Source organism: Pavona decussata, unplaced genomic scaffold (genome assembly GCF_977016875.1).
Source record: "Pavona decussata unplaced genomic scaffold, jaPavDecu1.1 SCAFFOLD_175, whole genome shotgun sequence".
Classification (NCBI taxonomy): Eukaryota; Metazoa; Cnidaria; class Anthozoa; order Scleractinia; family Agariciidae; genus Pavona; species Pavona decussata.
The window spans coordinates 844792-862842 of record NW_028145586.1 but is presented as its reverse complement, the minus strand read 5'-3'; the positions used below and the strand labels follow the sequence as shown (position 1 = coordinate 862842).

General features: G+C 37.5%; 1 protein-coding gene and 1 pseudogene across 2 annotated transcripts in view; both read right to left on the bottom strand.

Moving 5' to 3' along the window:
* LOC146463517 (uncharacterized) overlaps positions 1-820 on the bottom strand; it is a 71984-nt gene extending 71164 nt beyond the window's left edge. Inside the window, exon 1 of the mRNA XM_085084289.1 lies at positions 681-820. The gene's annotated coding sequence lies outside the window, so the exon portion shown is untranslated. The remainder of the gene's footprint in view (positions 1-680) is intronic.
* LOC146463516 (cyclin-dependent kinase 7-like) overlaps positions 1-16488 on the bottom strand; it is a 47683-nt pseudogene extending 31195 nt beyond the window's left edge. Inside the window, exons 1-2 of the transcript XR_014856900.1 lie at positions 15962-16488; positions 15210-15278 (exon numbers count right to left, since the gene is read on the bottom strand). The product of XR_014856900.1 is annotated as a cyclin-dependent kinase 7-like (transcript). The remainder of the gene's footprint in view (positions 1-15209; positions 15279-15961) is intronic.
* Between the last annotated feature and the right edge of the window lie 1563 nt (positions 16489-18051).

Genomic DNA, 18051 nt, shown 5'->3' with positions numbered 1-18051 from the left:
ACTGGCGATGTGCAGCAATACACTGTTTTTTCATTTGAAACATGTAAAATCGCATATCTAGAAGGTAGCATCTTTCACAATAATATATCGTGTAATACACACTGATACAGAAAACCAGTTCTAAAAAAACGGATGGATATTGTATAAATTCGCGGCTCGTTGGCCTACCTGGTGTAAAAGAGTCATGATCTATATATTAAGTTATATTTTGCAAAACATTGTTAATAGCCGTCACTTTAAAGATTGAATGGTAGATATCGTGGCGGTACATTTTTGCAGTTAACTCGTTACTTTCTTTTTCTTTTGTCTAGAATTTTAAGACATCTTACCTCTAATGATTGCTTTGACATAAGATGGTTGTAATACAGTGGCAACTTTCGCATCACTTACTGAATCCCGATAATTCCCTAAATATTATAAATAGATAAATAAATTTATTTACCCTCAGGCTGAAGCAGCTGGCAAGACCTCAGCGCTCTCTGAGATGCGAGGAAACCTAGTTGGTGCAGGACGCAGTAAAACCGGCTAAAATCAGCGCGAAAAATGTTTTCGAGAACGAGCGAAAGAGCGTCTGGAAACGAATTCAGGTAGGGTACAATTCATTTTCACAACTCAGTTGTGCTAATACAGTAACTAAATAAATGCTGAATAAATAAATAAATTGAAATAAAACATCTCACCTAAACGAAAGTGCGCTGCCGCCCTGTTGCAATACAGTTTGGCTTTCAGTTCTTCATCCTTGAAGTTCACTTTAATTCCTTCCGTGTAAAAGTTGACGGCGTTACGGAAATTCCTCTTCCCGTATTCATCATTACCTTCATTTTTATAAACCTCTGCTATTGCTAAAATGAAGAAAGTTAAAAGAAAGGAATGTGCACGGTCGCGGCCCTTCCAACATAAATTGCAACACCATTGTTAACATGGCAAGGTTTTATAACCAGTCCCTTAATATCAAAATTGGGCTATTAACGATGATGAAAAGATCTTTGACACCGGCTTGGGAGTACTGTGTTCGTCACGCTGTGTGTGGTTTAGTCATGTTGTTTTAAGCCGTTGTGTTTTGATGTCGTTTGCTCGTTGCCGTATTTTCTTCACTGCTTTTTTGTTTGTTATTAAGTTGAGTGATTTGTCTGTAAGGTCATGACGAATTGTGTGTATACATTCCCTACACTATTTTTCAGCATACATATTTTTAAAGGGGCAGTATCACCTATTTGTGATGTTAATTTGAATGGCCAAAAAACACATTTGCATCGACAATATCTTAAAAATACCGGTTCAGTTTTGTTTACTTTAACCACACTACTACACAGTAACTAGTGTTAGTTATCATTAGCCGCTAATGGACAAGACTGAAATGGATTGAAACTTGAAAGAATTGGCCAATTTTTTCAAGTTCTTCCAGCGTATTTGGAGAAAAAAACCTGATTATAGTTTGGTCTTCGCAGGAGAAATCAGTTCACATTTTATTCTCGGTGCTCTACGAGCAATTTGATGTTAGAGAAAAGGTACCTTGTCAAATATTTCAGCAGTTTCGACTAAAACAAGAGAAATTTCCGTGACAGTCACCCTGTAGTAACCTGAACAACGGTCAACTTTTATTTGAGCCCCAAATTGTATAACCTAACGTAAAGAGACGATACTTATAATGGGGAGGTGAAGGGGCCTATATTGGGGGGAGGGTGGTGTTGAAAATAACAGCACTATAGGATTAAAGAGGACAGGGAGGGTGTTAAGGTGGGGGTACACATGAATTTGGATGGAATTTTCGGAGGTTTAAGGAAGGGATAGAAGAAAGAAAATGATTTTTGGAACACTAACAGACAGTTGATACCCACGTAAGAGCACCCCAGGTTGCTAGTGGACTAACTTGGTATCCGTCTATTAATTATTAACTACAAATTTCTAATTTTAAAACTTCACTAAATCTTCAATATTTCTTATTTCTCTTAATTTTACTACTCTTTTGAGAAAAACTATCTCCTCCCAAATATACCTAAAAATAACCCAAAAATTTACAAAACACCCCAAAACATTGATTTGTGTAAGGAGCATAGGGTTTTTGTATTTTTGAAACGCGAACGAGATATTTCCGCTGAACCGATTTTAAGCGGCGTGAAAACGGCTTTCAGGTGTACCCCCGCCTTAATATATAAGTAACGAAAAGGAGGCCTTTACTACAATGTACACCATTTTCCATTAGCTATCATCCGTAGACTCAACGTTTTTGCAACATTTAATATTAGTAATAACAGGGCAAGTAAGTGACGTGACTCTTTACCTCTCAAAGTGTCATCATCAAAATCCATAGTATCCTCACCAACTGGTGTGACGTCACTTCCAGGTTTAGCTTTCACTTCGCTGCTTGCCATGGATGCTGGGAAAACGAATACTTTTAGGTTTAGCTTAAATAATCAGCGATACATGGACTTATTGTCAGCTGTAAGTTAGATAATAGACAAAGCCAAACATTCCAGTATTAAGAAGAAATGTTAAATTTCACTGCAGTGTTCACTCAAAGTTCGCCATTACGAACAGCATCGCATGTTATACAGCAATATCCAAGTAGAATTACGAGTTATCACTAACTATGAGTAGACACTTCTCATCCCATAATAATAATAATAATAATCAGTAAATAATGAAATAAAGAAAAACCAACAAACAAACCATTCAAAAACAAACACACAAGCAAACAGCAACAGCAACAAACAAACAAAAAATATCCAGAGAATCTTTCTAGCTAATTTGGCGGCTCTACACTTAGGGGAGGAGAGGGTAGGGTTTACAGTTAAGAGGCGTTTGCTATTTCTTCATCCATGCACTTAACTCAGTTCTCTTACAACAGTGAGGATTAACATTGAACAGTTTTCCAGTCTAACAACAAATTCTGGTAAGAGAATAACATGAATCCTCACCTTTCGAGGTGTCATCATCAAAATTCAAAGTCTCCTTATCAGTTGGCGTGACGTCACTTTCAGCTTCGGCTTTGTTTTTACTGTTTGCTATGGATGCTGGGAAATGCAAACGAGTATTTAATCAGTACTCTTATATAAAAATTCAGTTCTCTTTCAACTGTGGAGATTAACATAGACCAGTTTTCCAGTCTAAAAACAACTTCTGGTAAGGGACCGTTCATTTTTTATGAGCATGGGGGGGCTGGTGGGATTTAGGGGGGGGCCACGAGAAAAGAAAAAGGCACTAAAGGGGGGGGCTATCAAAAAAAATTGAGTGAAAGAGGGGGGGTCACCAGCAATAATTGGCTAGTAGGGGAAATTGAAAGTGGCTCAACACAGAAACAGATGAAGAAATTGAATATTATTTCAATTTCCTAACCACTTTTAATTTGTTTTACATACTGAGGTCGAAATCTGCATTTCATATTAACAACAACTGAGGAAATGAAGCATATCTGTTGGAAAAGCAATAATGAATATAAACTGAAGTAGACACCTATGTTTGTACAAGTTCAAATTAACAGTTTTCCAGTCTACTGTAACAACGAGTTCTGGTAAGAGGATAACATGAATCCTCACCTTTCGAAGTGTCATCATCAAAATCCAAAGTCTCCTCACCAGCTTGTCTGACGTCACTTTCAGGTATGGCTTCGCTTTCACTGCTTGCTCGAGATGCTGCAATATGTAATCGAATACTCAATCAGTACTTAAGCGGCGGCGGCTGATCAAAACCTCGGACTGGATTGGGTCGCACTTGGGCAAAGTTTTCAACTTTGCCGGCAAAGAAACCACAGAAAATTTGAAACCGCAACCGGAAAGCAAACTGTCGCTTTCAACTATCAGGGTCGCACTAGGTGAAAAAAATATGTCAGTGATAACACTTTGAATAACTTAAAAATCTTCGGTCAAAATTTTTGGCTCATAATCTTTGCAACATTATTTCTTCGTCGTTCGACCAGCACGCGTACACCCGTCTTTCCTCAGCAGAAGAAGACGACGAACTTGGGTCAACTTGGTCCGCTGAGTTCGACGAGCTCCGGAAACGACGAGTGCAGAGGAATTCTGCGAAGGGCTCTCAATAGGTGCCTCTTCAGGGCTATAACTTTGACCTCGAAAATACATATATTGCGAATACTCTGCGCTGCCACCGAAAAAAACCGGAGAACTGTGATGAATTGTATCTTGCGCGCTGTTTAATTTTATTGCATAAATTTTCTGTTTGCTGTTCAGTGACAAGTGATGACAGTTTTCGCTGTGATTTCTGTTGTTAAGCCCAAGTTTTCCGAAATCTGCCTGCCCCACCCAAGCACTACGGCGCCTTTGATGTTTTTGCCGATTTCCAAAAATTTTCCAAACCATAAAAGTTAGGGTCGCACTAGGAAAAGTGTCTCGTTGACAGATTTTGACCGCAAAGTACACAAATTCTCGCAAAACTTTGCTAAGTGCGACCTATGCCTTACCCATTGACTGAGAGCTTGAAGCCTCAATGTTTACGTGGAAGTTAAATGAACAAGTGTTAAAAATAAATAAAAACAAAACAGCAAATGATAAAACATTACAAGATCAATCAAACAAAACAAACATGGAAATATAAACAGCAACAAACAAACAACACCGAAAACCGGAAAGAGTTTGTAACTAGTTCTGGCGGATCTACGGAGGAGTTTTCTGTATCCACGGACTGAACTCACTTCTCTTTCACCTGTGAAGATTAAAATTCAACAGTTTTCTAGTCCAACGACTTCTGATAAGAGAATAACATGAATCCTCACCTTTCAAACTGTCATCACCAAAATCCAAAGTATCCTTGCCAACTGGTTTGATGTCACTTCCAGGTTTGCCTTTGACCTCGTTGCTTGCCATGGATGCTGAGAAAACGAATACTTTCAGGTTTAGCTTAAGTAATCAGCGATACATGGACTTATTGTCAACTGTAAGTTAGATAATAGACAAAGACAAACATTCCCGTATTAAGAAGAACTGTTAAATTTCACTGCAGTGTCCACTCAGACCTTGTCATTACAAACAGCATTGCATGTTATACAGCAATATCCAAGTAGAATTACGAATTATCACTGACTATAAGTACACACTTTTCATCCCATAATAAATAGATAAATAAAGAAATGAAGAAAAACCAACAAACAAACCATTAAAAAACAAACACACCAGGAAACAGCAACAACAACAAAAAAACATAAAAAAAAAAACACCAGAGAAAGTTTCTAACCAATCTGGCGGTTCTACACAGAGGGGAGGAGAGGGTAGGGTTTACAGTTAACAGGCGTTTGCTATTTCTTCATCCATGCACTTAACTCAGTTCTCTTTCAATTGTGAAGATTAACATTGAACAGTTTTCCAGTCTAACAACGAATTCCGGTAAGAGGATAACATACATCCTCACCTTTCGTAGTGTCATTATCAAAATTCAAAGTGTCCTTATCAGTTGGCGTGACGTCACTTCCAGGTTTGGTATTGTTTATACTGTTTGCTATGGATGCTGGGAAATGCAATCGAATACTTAATCAGTACTCTAAAATTAAAACTCAGTTCTCTTTCAACTGTGAAAATTAACATAGAAAAGTCTTCCAGTCTAAAAACGACTTCTGGTAAGAGAAAAACATGAATCCTCACCTTTCAAAGTGTCATCATCACACTTCCAAGTCTTCTCACCAACTGGTTTGACAACATTTTCAGTTTTGGCTTTGTTTTCAGTGCTTATCATGGATGCTGGAATATCAAATTTTTCAATTTAATCAGTATACTCAGCTTATAAGTGTAACTGTAAGCTTTATAGAGCGCAACTTTCCAAATAAGATGATCAAGTGCGCTTTTCATATGCAAACGGAATAGAAAATATATATAAAATCGCAGACAACAATAATTATAAAAACTTATGATAAACGAAATTGAGAAACTGTACACCATCAAATATATGCTACGTTAAAGTCGTGTGTCTATAAAAGCTTTTTAACGTAAAGCAGAACGGTTTTCCAGTCTTAAAACGACTTCTGCTACGACAATAGCAGGAATCCTCACCTTTCGAGGTGTCATCATCAAAATCCAAAGTCTCCTTACCAGCTGTTGTGACGTCACTTTTAGTTTTGCCTTTGCTTTCACTGTTTGCCATGGATGCTGGGAGATCAAATATTTAATAGGTATACTCAGCTTACAAAATGTAACTGTAACTTAGAAAATGCGGTATATAAATGCATAACCATTACCAATAAAGTATGCCTGGACACACATCGTGAGGTCAACGTTTCGTCAGCAATATTGCGTACAACGTACAACAGTTTCAAAGTACAATGGCAATTTATTTCTTGGCGGAATAAAAACAGGATGTAACGTTGTTTCAGCTTGTCACGTTGCATTGTGCGTGAAGAATTTCCATCGCTTTCGTTTAGCGCTCAAGGTGAGGCCACATCGTCGTCTTCTAATTCTCGATGATCATACACATACTTGATACTTAACAGCGGTTTCCGCGCAAAATTTGATGGCTGTAAAATTATCATTCATCGAGCCTTTCCCTGTTTTCATTGTTGATTATATTGTTACAATCAAACCTGTATTAAGCATTAAGTCCGTGCATGGCTGCTTCAGTTTCTTAAGCCTTCTTATTTGAAGTAACTCATTAACTTTACTGATGGTCAGTGAACGGGTCGTCCCTTCTATGATAGCGAGAATACTCCGGTAACATATCTGTCAAATTTAAAGCCTCACGGTCAGATTTAAAGGCAGGCTCTTTTGAGTCTAGTTCATGCTCTTTACCCGAGTCGCTATTCACGTGTACTTGCTTTGCTGGAGTTAATTCTACAAAGATGTGAGCCCAGAGTTCGCTTGTCGGCAAAGTTAACTGACCGATCTGTTAAAACGTGGACAAAAAACATTTATCCTTTTTGCAGTGTCCGCGTAATACAGATTTTTAACAATAGAATTCACCATAAAAGTCAAGTTTAAGGTGTCCGCGTCCGCTTAATAGAGGTGTCCGTTCAATACAGGTTCCTTTTACAGTAAATGTGGGGCAGAAAAAATGGGACTAGTGCTGATGTCCGCCCAATAGAGGGTGTCCGCTTAATATTGGGTCCGCTGAATACAGGGTTGACTGTACATGTATATGTTTTCTGGAACATTTAACAGTGAAATTGAGGTTTCAAATGAAGATTTCATGAAGATTGTGTTTCCGTCTGTAAGGCCTGGTTTCCGATCAAAACACTAGCCTGTAGGACAAGCTTATTTTATGCTCTGACTCATTTAAAAGAAAGACAAAACATGGCCGTTTCTCTTCCTACCCAGGAACAAGGGTACTCAATAAGAGTTTTTTTTTTCCCATTTCCATAAAGGTTTCATTTTCTACCGGCCAAACGACACAACTATTTCACAAAACAACAACAAAACAATTTTCGATTTCATTGCCTGCTTCCGTTTTCACGAGTGTTCCCGCATCGTAACGATGTTTTTCAACATCTTTGGAATGATGGCAGCTTGAACACTATGGGCTACAAATAAAAAGGAGGAGTGGCGTTCATAATAAGAAGAAGTTGATAAATAAAGCGCTCAGTGACGGGACAAATCCGACATTTCGACTTTACTGTCTTCTTCAGGGTGCAAACATACTAGCTTGAAACGTTGGGGTTTCTTTTCAAGTTCCAGCACCTCATTTATTAATTCCTACTTATCTAGTTGAAGGCACCGCCCAATTTATACATTTTTGTCAACTTATCGAGAATAACTCGCTTGGAATTTTCTACTTCTTGGCGTTTTTAGCCGACCAACACACTTCCACGAGAAAGAAATTGATGGCGAACGAGGTGGCCTTTCTGTAAACCAAACGCACAGTGATCTCAAGTTAGGTGTTCCGTTCAACACCGCAGCAAATTTTGAAACTTTCACCGGGGAATGATATCAATTATGGTGTTAAATATCGATCATCTACATATTGTGCGGCTTGGTTCTCTGCAGGCAGTTCCAAAATAAACCTACTTACTTGACATAAAACGATGTGTTCCTTCATTTGTTGTACGTAAGTGGAGACAAAGTCTGTATTTTATAAAACAACCTGAATGACACTGACAAACTTAGAAATATAAATACATCGAGTATTGCGGCTTCAAAAGTATAAAACTGTTACTAGCAGGTGACTGGCATCAACGCTGGCGATTTTCTGAGTAAGAAAACAGTTGAAGTGCTCAGTTTTCAGATTTTGGCGTCGACTTCAAATGAGACTTTGAGCGGTAGTTAATTAGACTGTCCGGCTAGAGAGAAATTAAAATTTGGAATGAGGGCAAAAGGATATATCACCCACTTCGCTTGCCGAAAAGTTTCCAGCTCTCGTTCTGATGCACTAAACAGTTAAAAAGACAGTCAAAATCTATGTTAACGAAACTAAGTAAGTTATCTTAAACGCGCTAGCTTTGTCAAGCCCTTGTTGACAACGCGCGCACATTTCCTGATTTGGTCCGTTAATATTGTGCTATTATAAATATATTTAATAATTAAATGCTCCTATGTTTAACGTTTTAGTCAGAGAAAACCATTTTGCATACCTTAGTTGCTGGTAAATTGAACCCCAACACACGGTGCTCGGAATAAACTAATTGACCTAATAAACCGCAGTAGAACATCAAAGGAACTCCTATAACTTGCCACAGATGACGTAACCATTCCATAGTATTTAAACCATATTATTCAGTTGAAATCCTTAAAATATCCCATTCTTAATTCCTATTTTGGTAATCTTTACGTATTCAGGGTTGGTGTTTCGTTTTCCGAGTTTCGATTTCCGATTGCTTCGGTTTCGAGTTCAGGGTAATTTTTTAAAATCCACTACTACTTTTATTTCACATTTCTTTTTAAGGTAAATGAATATTTAGTTAATTTAAAGTTTTAAAAATGACATTAATACGGATAACTAAACATAAACATCTAATGTGAAAACGCCTAGCGCCTAAATAAACCATATAGTTTACTAAGTTAGACACTAGTCTTGTAAGGAAGCATTTTAAATGTAAACATCTATATACATATTCAACACACACAATCACAAACGACACACGCACTGTTCATACACTTACTGTTATAATAAATAAATCAGATGAATTTGACTAGCTAGGACATTATTTTTGCTTCGATAGTAGGTACTGTTTAGCTTTTCTAAGGAAGTTTGAAATACTGAGATCTTTGAGATCTTGAGGAAGTTTTAGCCAGTGATCGACTGATAGTGCCGATAATGTTGTTTTTTCCAATATTAGTCCTGAAACGTGTTTTATGGAAGTTAACTTTTGAAGCATATCTAGTGTTATAAGTATGAACATCACTGGCGTACCGAAAGCGGTTATCGAAGATGGTAGGGAGCTGCTTTTTATGCCACTGGTGGGAGAACTGAAGTAAACGTAGTGAAAAAAACGTTCTTTACTGTGAGTAGGTCTAATTAGTTAAGTAACGGGAGGGCACTATCTATATTTTCACCGTACAAAGTAGCAAAGAACGTAAGGCGGATAATATGATTTTGCTTGACTTGGATTTTCTTCAAATGCGATGCATAAGCGCTGCTCCAAGCAAGTACAGTATATGATAAATATGGATATATCAAGTTATAATATAATTGTCTGAGTTGCTTTAGAGGAAGAGAGTGCCTTAACTTGAGGAAAATTCCTGTATTTCTAAAGACTCTAGAGCATATAAAAGATATGTGGTATTTCCATGTAATTGTGTCATCAATTAATATTCCTAGCTATTTTATGTAATTTTTTTTCCAATGTATATTCAGAACCATCTTTGTTTGGCATTTTTAACTTTGAATGAATTACGGTAGCCATTTTCTTTTTAGCGGATTTAATAATCATGTAGTTTGTTTTCTTAAAATTTATTGACAGTCTATTTATGTCACACCATTCCTTCACTTTTGTGAGCTCTTGGTTAATTAGGGTTTCCAGCTGGGCAGCATTGGAAGACAAGGCAAAAATATTAGTGTAACCTGCAAAAATTCTAAAGGAAAGTTTTTCAGAGCAGTTGGGAATATCATTGATGTAGATAGAAACAGCAAGGACCCAAGCGAACTACCCTGAGGAACGCCACAAACCATAGTTTGTTAACGTGATTCCTTGCCATTTAGTCTAGGGTGCTTCAGTTCCAATTGCACAAATTTCGTTAACTTTAAGCTCAGGAATTCGAATAAGTCGTCCTATTGTCTCTATTCCTCCTTACTCTATCAACCATCCTATTACAGGAGCCAAATTTGCCACTGAATTTTCGCAGTATCTTGACGTTGAGTTTGTTTACTCAGACAAACCTCGACGCAGTTTTATATTCACTCAGCTTTTTAACCAAAAGCTGCAACAAATCCCAAAGGTTTTGGTAGCAATGAAAAGTTTCAGTGTATAATGCGCGCAGTTTCGAGTCAGTATTTTGTGAATTAGGAACTGCTATTTTTGTTTCTTTCGTTCGCTCGCGAACGCCCTTTTGGCTTGTCACGCAATCTCTCCTCCCTCGCCTTGGTGAGGAGGATTGCGTGACGAGCCAAAGAGAGCGCCTGCAAGGGAGGCTAGCTTCCTTGTTCCTGACTAAAAGGGGCCTTGCCTCTAGGTTCCAGGTCCCATTTGCTTAAGGATAATAAACTACTGGGTATACATGCAACTTTTGGAATTTTCATTCTCCATACTTCAGCTAATGGTACAAGACTCATGACCATTGAATCGCAAAACGATTCAAAACTACCACTAAAGGCTTACGTTCAGTATTGAATTTAGACGAACATATTATTTATATTATTTATATATAAACGCAAGTCAAAAGGGGAAAAGAGTTTGAGAAAAAGAAACCAACGCGAAAAAAAGTGGCGAAAGTATCAAAATAAAAGAGAATTCATGGTTGTATGGGTCTTGTGTTCTAACCAGAAAGAATGTCTAATGCAGAATGTCCAGTAAGAAAGACAGTTTAGCAGTAAATGATTGAACTGACTATCGATACAGATTCTAAATGAAGAGACTGAATTTGAATTTTTGAACTGCCTCTACCAGGGAATCAAAAACTTTGCTGTAAAATAATAGAAATTGTTTCGGAAATTAACAGTCCACTATTTTTAAGGTCACAGCTGAAAAAAAAAAACCTCCAAAAGATGAAATTAAAGTTAACTCTTAAAATTTGTGTTAGTTTAATCGAGTGTTCATTTCTTATAATAAGGAAGCTCTTTTAATAAGGTCGCACACCGGCCAGGATCCACGATAAAATCTTTAACTGGTAATAACTATAGCTACATAACTGCTACATTATTCATCCAACAAAGAGAAAATCTCTTTCAGTCTTCGTCCGATAATCATGCATTATCATTAGACAACAAGGAACAAGATGCAAGTGTAAATATGTTGGAATGAACTGTGTGCAGAGTAGATTGGGTTTTTGAGCAGCTATTTCTATATTTTGAAGTAATTACTCACCGGTCATGATTCCTCAGATGGTGTACCAAGAGTTTCAAATATTTTGCTTAGTTGATCTAAATCAGAGCTGCCAGGTAAGAATGGAACCTTAATAACAATGAGACAAATGAGACAAGAATGTAAATATCTTAAGTTAGCTAACACTGAAGGCAGTGAATAATCAAGGATACAGAAAAGTCACATACTGACCAAGATAGAAGTAAAGTATTAATGTGATGAATGTTACGTACCCAAAGGAGAAGTTAAGCTAAGATACATCCAACAGCCCACATATCAACACCTGTACCATGTACCCTTGCTCTAAATAACAGTTCTGGAGGTCAATACAACCTATACATTAACAAACAGAAAGTTTATTAGAATGGGTCCTAACATCTGGATTGCAAGCAAATGGTAACTTTGCAGCATTAAAACTTCACTAAAAATTAATTTGGGGTTAAACTCAGCAAAAAGGACAATTGACCTGAAGTTCAACATGAAGAATTCATACTATCATAGTTGATAAAAGGCAATGACAAACCTCTTTGTTATATATTGTACATTTTTGTTAGCATTTTGGCCTTGAGCCACAATAGATTTTGAAGTGTGTTGGAGCAACTGACCAATAGGGCCCTTTCTGTTAAGATATTCAAAGGTGGTGTGAACGTTAAAACAAAAAATTGTGTACAGTCGTGGCCCTTCTGACATTTGTAGTACCATTGTTGTCATAGCAAGGTTTCATAACCAGTCCCTCAATTAACTATGATGCTATCAACTCTTCACTAATTCAAGTTTTCAACATACACCCGACCACAAAAAGAACCTTCTCACCTTGTCACCACTTGATGTGCATAAACCTTAGTTGGACTTCCAAAAGATCTGGCAAGTCCAAAATCTCCAATCTTCAGCACACCTTTATCATCAATCAGCAAGTTGTTTGGTTTTAAATCCTGGCAGCATGAATAACAACTGAAATATTTATCAGAAAACCAACAGACAATGACATAAACAAAAACAAAAAAAGTAGTACAGAAACTACAGATTGTCACCTGTTGTGTTCACAGTCCCAGGCTCTACCCTGAGATTGGGTGTCTAGAAACCTAAGACCTAAGACCGAAGACCTAAGACCTAAGACCTGGAAACCTAAGACCCGGAAACCTAAGACCCGGAAACCTAAGACCTGGGATCCGTTTCTCGAAAGTCCCGGTAACTTACCGGGCCCGGTGAGTATATTTTTAAACGTTTTTGGGCCGATTACTCAGTGATTACAGACACGGTATAGTACTTGGGCAATGTTTTCATAGAATGATAAGATTCTAAAATTTAGTATTCAATCTAACAAAAATTGTACTTCTGTTAAGAAACATTTATCACCAAAGACACCTGACTTATCGGGCCCGGTAAGTTAGCGGGACTTTCGAGAAACGGGCCCCTGGAAACCTAAGACCCGGAAACCTAAGACCTGGAAACCTAAGACCCGGAAACCTAAGACCCGGAAACCTAAGACCTGGAAACCTAAGACCCGGAAAGCTAAGACCCGGAAAGCTAAGACCCGGAAACCAAAGACCCGGAAAGCTAAGACCCGGAAAGCTAAGACCTGGAAACCTAAGACCTGGAAACCTAAGACCCGGAAACCTAAGACCTGGAAACCTAAGACCCGGAAAGCTAAGACCCGGAAACCTCAGACCTGGAAACCAAAGACCCGGAAAGCTAAGACCCGGAAAGCTAAGACCCTTGTTTTAAAACGTTATTATTTTTTAAATTTAAGAAATAATGATAATTATACTTCAACTTCCCACTCATGGATTACTGCTTTGCTGAGCGCCGGGTCCTAAAATTTCAACAGTCCCATTTTCTTTCGGGTTTCCTTCATAGTTACAGTCAATTAACATCATGCGTGACCAGTATTTCCGAGAATGAAATGAACATGTTCAAGATTATATTCAAATACCGAGCATTACAATTTCATTTTCTCGGAAATACTGGTCACGCGTGACGTGGATTGACTGTAACAGAAAAAAATATATTCAAGATACTTGGGAAACAATTGTTATTCTTAAAACACTTAATGTAATGTAAAGAAACGTTGAACTTCATAGCCTTACACCGTCAATAAACTTGGGAAATTTCTACGGGAACCCTGAAACCTCGTTGGCGATTTTAAAAACTTCGTTCAAATTTTTTAAAACACCGGTCAAGCAGGATTCCGGGTGGGCTGGGAGTGATAACTGCCCTCTTAGTTAATGGGTTGTTTATCAGAGACTGAATATACGTGGGAAAATAACCGGTCAAGCTATTATTAATAATGATTAAAACTATTTTAAAAAATTATGTCTCAAGCCGGCTCCTATTGTCGCCTTCTTTCATTCTAATCACAGTATTCACTGTTACGATTCTACAATCATATACAAAGAAACAACTAATACTTTCTTTGCTTCTAAATGCGTAGTTTAATATCAACAAGTCTTTAAGACATAATTACGTTTTCGAACCAGCAAGAAGGAAAAACACACATCGTAAAATTCGAACATACAACGACTGATTAAAATTGCCTTTGGTCTTTGTAAAATAAAGCATCAAAGTACGGTTGACGTCTCTATTAAATGAACAATTACACGCTCTACACTTGGAATAAAAATTACTGCAGAATAGGATATATCGCAACTCAGTTAGAGCGGTAATTAATACTTACAATGACATACCGCTTATGTGTTTCACTACTAACTTGCTTTGCAAATCCCTAACGCTGAATGAAGCACAACAGGAAGACCAGTATTTCCGAGAATGAAATGAACATTCGAATTGCTCTTTGTAATGTCCGGCATTTGCATAAATCTTGAACATGTTCATTTCATTCTCGGAAACGCTGGTCACGCGTGATGTTAATTGACTGTAACTATGGAGGAAACCCGTAAGAAAATGGGACTGTTGAAATTTTAGAACCCGGCGTTCAGCAACGCGGTAATCATTGTGTGGGAAGTTGAAGTATAATATTCATTATTTCTTTAATAAAAAAAAATAACGTTTTAAAACAAGGGTCTTAGCTTTCCGGGTCTTAGCTTTCCAGGTCTTAGGTTTCTGGGTCTTAGCTTTCCGGGTCTTAGGTTTCCAGGTCTTAAGTTTCCGGGTCTTAGGTTTCCAGGTCTTAGGTTTCCGGGTCTTAGGTTTCCGGGTCTTAGGTTTCCAGGTCTTAGGTTTCTAGACACCCCCCTGAGATTCAACTCCTTGCCCTTAAACAATCCAACTTTTACTGACAGAAATGCTATCTGTTTCATATTATACATAAAACAAAACTGTACCCCTTTTTTATACCTGAAAGATAAGCCAAGGTCTCACATGTTTCCAGAAGTAAGGCTAATTTTTGCATTACAATCTCTGCCCTTTCTAATTTACTTGATTTCATTGCTGCTAGCCTTCGAATTCCAGTTGACATTCTATTTTTGGCACCCTTAAATAATAAAAATTTTAAATTTTGGTGGTATGCCAATAGGCTCCCTTTTCGGGCAGAGCCTTTCCATATACCCAACTATATGGAGTACTGCTCTTCCCTCCTTGGCATTGCAAGAATATTATTCATGTGCACATGCAGTCATGGCTTTAATAGAAGTTTGGAACAAGGCAATAACTTACCCTGTGAAGAATCCAGTTCATATGTAGATATTCCAGACCTTGCAATGTCATGATGACATTTATGATAGTTTTTTTATGTGTGCAGGACTCAATACAAGACTTGTATCTTTTATCACGACCTGAGATTGAAACACTCAGCAGTTATTGATAGGACATTACACCAAATGAAATGTACCATGTATTAAAATATACTGCAAATTCAAGTCACCTCAAGATCTGTCTCCATAAAATCAAACACAAGACTAATGTTGGATTTGTGACCAAACACATCAAGACGCTAAGAAGACAAGAAACAGTAATACTTAAAATTGCTTCATTACTTTAGTACCCACAGGATTGTTAGTACAGTTAATGCACAAACTATCACTGAAAGTAGCTATGTACTTTCACCCATCTTGTGAAAATATTAACCAGTTTAGGTTTTATTTTTCTGTCTCAGAAATATTACCATAATCTGGACACACAGCAATAAAAATCAATAAGGTGCTGTAGTTCTGGTTTTAAACTTTCAAACCAAAACAGATTTAGACCATAAATATTATAAATATATGCAAGTTGCAGACACCTAAAAGGGCAGAGGATGAATTTATGAGCACAGAGTGTAAGACGCAAGCACAAAGTGCAAAGGAAGGAAAACAGGGGAGGGGAGGGTAGGACACCCCTTTTTCCAATCTTGCATTTGCACCTCTTGATTCACGCACTTCCTAATATCCTCTCCTTCACCACTTTTGACACCTACTACGAAGGCTACTACCAGTATTTAGTTACTGTTCACATGATAAAAACAAAGATATTTAACCACGACACTATGCCTACCTTTTGATTACTCAGCTAAAATGGTTATGCAACCATCAATGTGAATTATTTTCCATAATTTTTTTTTTGTTTATAGAATGTATTTTACACTTCTGACAATGTTCATGGTGGGTCCCACCTCTCAATAAATTTTCTATTGCCTACCCCAATTATGTTAGGATGTCTGAGTTCCTGTAGAAGCTTGATTTCACGCAACACAGTTCTGTTAATTCCTACAAATAAGACCACCATATAAGCCATATAAGCACTGTTACTTTTAATAAAAGTAACAGTGGGTTGAAACACAATATATGTCCTTTGAATATCAAATAGTCATTTCTGTCATGTCTCACAAAGGATCCTTGATGACCGCAACAAAACCCCAAAATATTCTCTACACAGACAAGTTACAAATTTGTGTTCACAGACCAATGGACACAAACAGCAATCATGAAAAAAGTTTCAGTTCAAAAATACATAAGTGATTAACATAGATGCCTTACAATCTAACATATGTTATAGTGATGACTGGTTTAAATACAGTTGACCCTCCCTTTGCGACCACCTCTCGTATGCGACCACCTCTCATTAGTGACCACTTTTCCAAAATACCAAAAGTTTTCAACTCAAATCACTATAGATGGAACCTCTCGTAGGCGACCACCTCTGGTAGGCAACCACTTTTAGAGGTGATTGTTTAAAATTTTCAATTGTTTTTAGCCTCCTTTAGGGCTTTTCGTCGTGGAGCAACTCCCAGCTAATTAACTCACCCTACGTTTATTGTTCTTTATGTGAATACGTTTCTTCATTTAGCAGATTTTGGTCTAGTCTCCCACACAGTCTTTAAAGAGAGTTGTATATGTGAAAAATTAACGACACCACCAACTAACGACTAAGTTTGAGCAATGTGAGTAACATCGGTAAGGCTTGTATTGGCTCCGGAGCCTCCAGCATCTGGCTATTTCATAACAAAACGTTAGATGAGAGGATGTTTCTTGATGCCAACTCCCCTTCCGAGAAAAGTAGTCTGCAAAGCCCAAAAGTGTGTATTACGAATGTCTGTGTACCGTATTTTGCTATAGACTGTTACAGCTGGTGTCGAGTTTTGAACTAAAATGTACCCATCCTCGAATACGTGGGCATAATAAACGAGGACATAGAAACAGGTTCATGATAAAATATAATGTATAATTCTGATCAAGTGTATTAACACTAGCAAGGATTCCGAAGGCTTCTTCTCATCACAGGTTTCACTGTAGTCTAAATTCACTAAAATTATGTCCCACAATCCACCAATCATCACCCGAATTCACAAAATGACGCCTACAAAATTTCGTGCTAATTGCGGGTTATTGTACTGTTAGGTTTTGCTTTAACTTGCTCATCTTTTTCTTCTTCACTGAGGAATATATAGCCACTGACAAACACGTTTGTTAACTGAACTTGTTTATTTTGAATATTTCATGGTGTTACAATACCTTACATTTTTCAGCGTAATATGTGAAAGGCAAAGGCTGGCGAACGATCTTTTTTCAAACTGAAAACTGACGAGCGGCGTCTTTTGCAAGGCCAAGAAAGTCTCGAGCTACCATGAAATTCTGAATTTTTTTCTCCACCACCCTTTGCCTTGGTCTGTGGTTTTCACAGCATAAGAGGCCTAAAGTCAAGTTACTAAAGCCAGATTAACGAAGAATCAAAACTGCTCTATAGCAACACATTTTCATCGAATTTTCAACTCAGGCCTCGATTAGTGTAAGTATTAAAAAACAGTACAAAAGCAACCATACCTTTGAAAATAAGACAAATACAAGTACACTTACATAACTTTCACCGATCGAGTTAAACTTACAATTATTGCTCAACTACTGCGTATGTACATTAACTGTTGGAGCAGCAGGATTTTGCCGATTTGGGACGCAATCTGATTGCTTTACGGTAAGGTCATTTCCTATTTGTATTGCCCAAATGTTTCCTTTAGATAATCGGAATTTTATCCTGTGTTTGACTATTTTACAAAATTATTAAAAACTTAGAAATTTGCGAAAAGAAAGTCTAAAAAAAATTTAGACATGAAAGGGATTCGAACCCATAAACTCTGCGATACCGGTGTAGGGAACTACAAACTGAGCTATCAAGCCAACTGGGAGCTGATCACATATTATTGTGAGTTTGTAATATACCCGTGGAGGATGAATAAATGAATATGAAAACCCTCACAGAGAGCCGCTAAGTTGAGTAAGTAACTGCAAGGGTCT